This window comes from Nerophis lumbriciformis, linkage group LG06 (genome assembly GCF_033978685.3).
Source record: "Nerophis lumbriciformis linkage group LG06, RoL_Nlum_v2.1, whole genome shotgun sequence".
NCBI classification, from domain to species: domain Eukaryota; kingdom Metazoa; phylum Chordata; class Actinopteri; order Syngnathiformes; family Syngnathidae; genus Nerophis; species Nerophis lumbriciformis.
In genome coordinates this window covers 28,401,081-28,409,163 of record NC_084553.2, presented here as the reverse complement: position 1 = coordinate 28,409,163, position 8,083 = coordinate 28,401,081, and the positions used below count along the sequence as shown (strand labels likewise).

The 8,083-nt window shown below is 41.7% G+C and overlaps 1 long non-coding RNA gene across 1 annotated transcript in view; it reads left to right on the top strand.

Annotated features, from left to right (window-relative positions):
- Window positions 1-1,192: 1,192 nt before the first annotated feature.
- LOC140678846 (uncharacterized) overlaps window positions 1,193-8,083 on the top strand; it is an 86,872-nt gene continuing 79,981 nt past the window's right edge. Inside the window, exon 1 of the long non-coding RNA XR_012050491.1 lies at window positions 1,193-1,500. This is a non-coding gene — a long non-coding RNA (uncharacterized lncRNA). The remainder of the gene's footprint in view (window positions 1,501-8,083) is intronic.

Sequence of the window (8,083 nt, the reverse complement as noted above, 5' to 3'; positions counted from 1 at the left end):
GCCTAAAGGTTAAATTTAGCTAAAGAAAGACGTGTCTTTCCTTCCACAACTTCTCCTCCTCTCTTTCTTTATCTTGCAGCCCACAGCTGTAGCAGCCATCCCACAACCTCCGGCAGCCTTTTTAGCCCTGAGAAAAAAAAGCCTGGATCCCGGATCAATAACTTAAGTCTGGTCTTCCTAATTGCTCATTGGTCGACATTGGCGCCAGATCATGTCTATGTGCGTGTTCCCCAGCGTGATATTCGCCTTTGCGTCCATTCCTAACCACGTTTGACCCAGTGTTGGGCTTGTGCTCTCTCCTTCTCTCTCTATCTCGTTCTCGGCTCTATTTGTCCACGTTCGCAATGGAGGAAACCTGACTTGAGGAGCATCTGCCCAGTTATCTCGATGGGATGAGACTCCAATGAGATGCGTCTCTCTGGCACAGGCCCGTGACTTCCTGGCTCCTCAGGTAAATATCCGAGTTTAATGACGAGCAGGAAGATTAGCTACTTACATTCCCTGGCAATTTTGCTGAGCGCCAAGAAATTAGTTGGTCTCGTCTGGGCTTTTCTGAACGGCTTATTACATGATCTAATGCAGACACACTTTATGAGTGTGGAGCGGAGTATGGAGATGGTAGTATTGATTGTGCTCATTGTGAATTATGTGAATAGATAAAAGTGTGAGCGTGCATATAAATTAGCCAATTATGAGGCCAGGTAGTAATGTAAAAATTCTGCTGAATAAATATGAAATATGCCTCTATCAGCATCCAACCTGTGTCTCCTCGACACCATTCATTTGAAATGATAATTGGGATGGGGTGTTTGCCTTTTTTTCTGATGAGACAAGATATTATGGAGGCTCTCCACAGTCTGGATTTAAATGTGTATTGATCAGTGTTAGGCTCAGGAGCTGAAATCCAAACAGCGCTTTAGCCTCCCCACACTTGCATATTGTGGTGCCTTGCTTTTTTACAGCATATTTTCATGAAACCTCTCAACCCTATGCTTCAAAACAACCGTTGTCGTGTCACTTTATACAACACGTTATTTTTGTATTCATTCCTGTCTCCTTTGGCCGTTATTAGTGTGCTAATGTCAGGATTTAAATGAAGTATTGATCAGTTGGGGAGAATGGAGAGAGAGGGAGCGATTGTGAGGCAAAGACAGCAAGACCAGGGTTATCGTGTGGATCGCACACAGAAAGAGCGCGCTAACGGATCAGACGTGTTTTAAGCGAATCTGCAAAATACATTTTTGCATAATCTTTATTCAGAGTTCAGGAATAACCATCAGGCTGTTTTGTTTGGAGATGGCATCAATGATTTGAACGGGACATACATGAAAAGAGTTTCCATTTTTTCCTTGATTTTTTTTATCCTGTGGAATACTTGCCAGGTGCCTCAAAAAATGTCTCTTCTTGATTCCTGGCTGGGTCTCCATTTTGTCTGGCCATCATTCCGTCTGCAACGATGATGGGCGATGATGCAAAGAGTCCAAGTGAAGATGAAGCTAGGTCTGTTTGCCCTCCTTCTTCCCTCTCTCTCTCACATCATGTTTGGCTCGCTCTCCCCCCTTCCATCCCATTCCGTAGAGCATCGTTATATTAATTAGTAGCCTGTTTTATGTCCTTGACGCATCTACTGGCACAGGCATCTGTATGATGATTATCTCGTCGTCGGCACCATAGTGACGTTGTTGTTCATGACAGTGGCATTGCCTTATAATGTTAAACATTCTGTCATACAGTTACATATGTTGTATTTCAGTTTTTGTTTACAATTTTTAATTCCACTTCATCCTTAGTTTGTGAAAAATCGCAGTTTGCAATGTGTTTGTGTCAAGGTTTTTATGTCACTTTTTGCACAAATTCCATTCTGCAGTCTTTCTTCCAGCCTGTACTCAATGATTAGCCATTTTTTATTTCTGATCGTCCGAAATTTAGGACAGGCCATTCAGTGAATATGTATGTTGCCTGCACATAGAGGATAGGTTTGGTGGATTGATTTGTCCTCCTCCTCACACCACCCTGCCTCCTTTTGTGGTTCAATAGTTGGACCTCCACAAGCAAGGATGTCTCAGTCTCATTTTGAACTGCAGGAAAACTCACTGAATCTCCTGAGGAACATAGCAAGAGTACCAAAGGTTTCTCAGAGCCAAACCATCAGGTCTAATAACTTCATTGTCAGGTATGCTGCTCTCTGCAAGGCCCTGTTTTTTTCAGTAGGCCTTATATATGTCATGCTTCATTTTCACATTCATGGGTTTTGCACTTAATGTAAACATGTTTTCTACATAGATGGTTTTGATGAGATATTGCATCCACTGATCTGATGAACTGTACTGTACGTGTGTTACATTTTAGGGACACCTGCATCATCTAACTTGTCGCTAATATTGTGTCTTCTTTATCTAGCTACTTGAGATTGACCAAATACTAGATCAATGGATGTCATGATTTAAAATATTCAATCAAATTAATAGACACCCAATATAGGAGAGTTGCATATGACGTCACATCCATTTTTCTTCTTCACAGCTTAATTCACACGATGGTCAAGCTATTTGAGCATAGCGTTAAAACAAGTGAGAGTAATTGTACAGTTTGAACAGAAAATGCCGTATTGCTATTCTGTTCTTGGGTGTTTCAGTTGTTAAAATAGAGACATAAGAAAGAGCCAGTTAGAGGAAAAAACGAAATTGGGTGAAAGGAAATGGTTCTTAAAAATATCCCTTTCATCATCAATCAATCAATCAATCAATGTTTATTTATATAGCCCTAAATCACAAGTGTCTCAAAGGGCTGCACAAGCCACAACGACATCCTCGGTATAGCCCACATAAGGGCAAGGAAAAACTCACCCCAGTGGGACGTCGATGTGAATGACTATGAGAAACCTTGGAGAGGACCGCATATGTGGGTAACCCCCCCCCCTCTAGGGAGACCGAATGCAATAGATGTCGAGTGGGTCTAACATAATATTGTGAGAGTCCAGTCCATAGTGGATCCAGCATAACAGTAAGAGTCCAGTCCACAGTGGGGTCAGCAGGAAACCATCCCGAGCGGAGACGGGTCAGCAGCGCAGAGATGTTCCCAACCGATATACAGGCGAGCGGTTCACCCCGGGTCCCGACCCCGGACAGCCAGCACCCCATCCATGGCCACCGGATCTGTGTGTCTCCCCTTCCACAAGGGGGGAACAGAGGAGAAAAGAAAAGAAACGGCAGATCAACTGGTCTAAAAAAGGGGGGCTATTCAAAGGCTAGAGTATACAAATGAGTTTTGAGATGGGACTTAAATGTTTCTACTGAGGTAGCATCTCTAACTGTTACCGGGAGGGCATTCCATAGTGCTGGAGCCCGAATAGAAAACGCTCTACAGCCCGCAGACTTTTTTTGTGCTCTGGGAATCACTAATAAGCCGGAGTTCTTTGAACGCAGATTTCTTGCCGGGACATATGGTACAATACAATCGGTAAGATAGGCTGGAGCTAGACCGTGTAGTATTTTATACGTAAGTAGTAAAACCTTAAAGTAGTAAAACCTCATGTTTTACTACAAAAATCATGTTGTGGAATACAATCGGGCCATGTTCGTGTCTGCAGCGATCACTTTGTAAAATGTTTGTTTGAACATTTGATCTGTTTGAGGGAATTTCTCTGATGCAATCGAGTTTATTCTCTCCTATATCAGTAGTATTTGATAACAGAAATAAATGTAAAGAAAGGACAAGAGATTGCATTATTTTGTGTTCTTCTGTGGCTGCTTTGCCTTAATATATTGTGACTCTGAAGACCTGCTTGTGCAAATAAACTAATGTCATGTTAAGTCCTAGTGATAAATATTGTGATGGTTGGTCCAATCCACCGTATTTTCCTTGTCCATTTTCATAACAGAAACTTAAAGCTTAAACGTGTTGTTGTGCAGGAAAGCCAAGTGCTTTATTCGACACAGATGACAACATTATAGCGTCTTTGGAGCTAATCGTTAGCATCAAGAAACTATCCTTGAGTATATGCTCAACAGCATATACTGAATCTTGATATCGCTAGCAAAGAGTAATGCTGAATGGATATAATAATAATAATAATGGATTAGATTTATATAGCGCTTTTCTAGACACTCAAAGCGCTTCACAGAGAAGTGAGAACCCATCATTCATTCACACCTGGTGGTGGTAAGCTACTTTTGTAATAACATCTGCCCTGGGGTAGACTGACGGTGGCTGCCAGTTTGCGCCTACGGCCCCTCCGACCACCACCAAACATTAATTCGCCAATGTGAGCGGCACTGGGGGCAAGGGTTAAGTGTCCTGCTCAAGGACACAACGGCAGTGATTTGGATGGCAAGAGGCGGGGAGCGAACCTGCATCCCTCAAGTTTTTGGCACGGCTGCTCTATTCACTACGCCATGCCGCCCCATATAAATGATATATTACAAAGCTTGCTTCTCCAGCGAATGCGCAGTATCACTGGTCTGTGAGCTTATTAAAGTGTGGTTATCAATCATTTTTTTCGATAATTTTTTATTTTAAAATGGTAATACTAACCATTGGGAGTTTTACCGAAGTTTATCATTAAAACTGTTTTGTTTTTGTTTGTCGCTAAAATGATCGTGTGTTTACCTTAATCACCATGAAATTTGGTGATCTGTCTTTAGGTTACTAACAAGCCCATATTTATAATTTTTGAGCAAGGCTGGCTGAAAAACATGGCTGCCGTCATCCAAAACTGTTTTAAAGGTTCAGTTTAAGCAGTAGATGACTGTGAACTCTTAGCTTTTACAAAGGGTTTAGCAAATTAGTGGTGTTGAAATGTCCAATATGCTGCGGCCCCTTGAGAAGCAAATTTGCGCTCGGCTACTCTTCTCTTCTTTTCACATAAATGGCCTGATCTACTAAAGGTGTGCATGTACTAAAACACATGCAAACTTGATAGTAGACGCAAAGCTTCTACTAAGCTCGTGCACAATGGATTGTGCCTCCTAAATGAGCAAAATAGTGAGCACATTCAATTTAGTGTGTCTGTATTCATGTATGCATGTGTGCAGAATATAAGCTGATTTTTACAACACCCACAAGCAGAAGGAGGAGATGCAAATGTGATTATTTAGCACTAGCCTGTGATTTATCAAGCCTAAAACTGTTATGCGGCCACTGTTATGCGTATGTAAGCAGCACGTTTGAAATGTACGTGCAAACTGGCACAGCTAAGCACAAAGAGCTACGCTGCGGTCAGAAGGCGGCGATCAGTGCCATAAAGAATCATTTGTGCGTGTGTTGACAATCAACATATATCTGTCTAAAATTAAAATATTAGCAAATTGTCTAACAACTCAATCTTTGAGCTGATGAATAACTTAAGGCAGAGGTTCTTAACCTTTTTGACATTGGGGCCCAACGTTTTCCGCTACAGAAGGATCCCACTCAAATGATTAAGTAATTTTACTCTTGATTTTAAGCATATTCAGTAATTATATTTAACCTACTTACAGTTTATAACCTTGTCAAATGATATGAAACCATGTGATAATCACAAAAGAATATAATGTTTTTAACACATAAACCATAGACTTAGGTCAGGCTGATCAGAAATATAAGTATTACCCAAATATACTGCTTAAGAAGGGACTCATAAACATTTTTTTTTTTTTTACATAGAATTACGTTATAGTAAAATAAAAACAAAACAAAAATTAATAATGAATATTTCAATGAAAAACATAATTTCTTAAAACTGTCAATAAAAATGTGCAAATTAAAATAGAGCTTTACCACTTTAGTGTTGGCCCTGCAATGAGGTGGTGACTTGTCCAGGGATGTACCTGAGTGCAACTGGGATAGGCTCCAGAACCCCCCATGATCCCGAAAGGGACAAGCGGTAGAAAAATGGATGGATGGGCACTTTAGTCATAATTTTTGCAGTTCAAAATTTCTCTGACTTTAGCTCCTGACATCTTTTCTCTCTGGCACTCATCGAGGGTGGACGCTCCCCTTTCCTCTCCCTTATCTCTCCTGCTTGCTTCTTTGTCTTGTCTTGTCTTAACTTTCTTGTTGCCTCTTTTTGCACTGCTCTCCAAAGCTAAACATTGAAACTATTTAACTGGCCTCTACGAAATTGACAAGATCTTGGGTTTGGGGGAACCTGTTTGTCGTGATGGAGCGGTTGTTGCTGGACACACGACCGACTCTTGGGAGAAGTAGGAGTGCCGCGTGCCTGGCGACCCTTTTCTGTCGAGGACGTGAAGATATCTACCTATTCGGAATTATGACAACAGGACATCTGCTGATTGGAGTAAGCGTTGCTCTGGTTTGTCGACAAATTGGAAGTTGCTGTCAGTCTTCAAAGTACCCCAAAGCTGCCACAAATGATTGGAGGATGCGGGAAGAACTGTGGACACTCTTGTGATTTGGATCACATCGGACTGTCTGACTCGCAGGATTTTTGAGGACCAGTCATAGACAATTAAGAGTGAAAAGCAAATTTCATTTTCACTCGCATACAAAACATTCTAACTTAGATTGTTTCCCTGCCTTCAAGACTCTCCCGAATGACACAACAAACTCCCTTCTTGTCGCTCATGGACAAGTTGTTGTTGATTTTGGACTAGCGACTGCACAAGATCAAGGCCGCGGAACAGACACACTGCAGGCTTACACACAAACATGCATCCAAAAAAATATACGTCACACATACATACCCCACCGCCCCCAACCCAACGCCCTCGACGCATAGGGGTGATGAAAGGATGGTCAGCGCCTGAGAGCTGCGGCCTACCACCATGACCCCGCACTCCCTTCCCTCTGTTGCTAGATATCTCGAGATGTTTGTTGTAATATGTATATGTGCTTTGCTATGGAGGTTTTTTCCCACTCCAGACTGGGCCCCCTTTGGAGCCCAGTCTAGATTGTATTTTTTTACTCATCCTTCCCCAGCGTTTTACCTTTTTCCCCATCTTTTACGGGGCGCCTTGTGGCGACCCATCAGCGTTCCTGTTCTGTAACCCTGTACACTGTTTATTTGTCTAATCTTGAACGGGTTTGTGCTGAAAATAAAGTTCCGTTGTACTTGTGCAATGACAATAAATACCTATCTATCTATCTGTTTGTTTGAGATTGTCAATACTGCCACAAGTGGTGGAAAAGTGTATTACAACTGAGTGCCACTGCATCACATAAGGACCACAGCTGACTTAAGGGCTGATTTGTAGCCAGCAGACACCAAAAAGAATCAATATACAGTATTTCTTATATGAAAAAACTTCTAGCAGCATGCATTTTCTTGCGGCTGGATCATTCTGGTGCACCATCACAGTTAGTGCTAGGGCCTCCCATCGTGCACCTTCGGTGTGCTAAAAAATTGGTTGTTGTAAATCACACTGGAGGAGCTTCTAATAGTACAGAACATGCGGTACCCGTTATTGTTGTGTGCTGCATGTTCCACAACATAGCAAACCGTGCAGAGCTTAAACAGGTGAGCGAGACTTAAATCAATCCAAACACCACACTTGTGCTTTGGCGTTGTTATTTTTCTCCGTGAGTGTGCATATTCTGAAAGTTTGAACTGGGAAGACAGTGGGTCACAATGATTAAACGCCCTCTATCGTATCTACCAAACCATGACATGAAGTCATAGATAGCTAATTTGATTATCCAGTGTTTACTAACTTTTTGTTTGCTTTGAAAAATATTTGAGCATTGCTAGAAAATAGCGTGCATACAAATGCCATCACAAAAGTGTTAGTATTACAATGGCAGTTTTGCCAGAAGTTGGACTCCAATGCAAAACTACTGCAGACACAAAGATTAGCTTGGAAAATTGTATACCAACAAGAGAAATGAAAAACAGTGAACAGTAATCATTAAAGTACAACAGAAAGTAAACAGTGACAAGAGCGTCACACAGGAAACTAGGACAAAAATTGGGCAAAACACTAAATAAAAGTCTTCAAAGGCAAAGCAAAAATGTGCACAATCTTGAAAGAAGGATGCAAGCATGAGACAAATGCAGACACACAAAGGATGGCAAAGATGAGAAAACAGTCTGGCGCCAAACCAGAATGGCAGCAAGACTTAAGAAGGCCTAATAGGGACAGTGCAA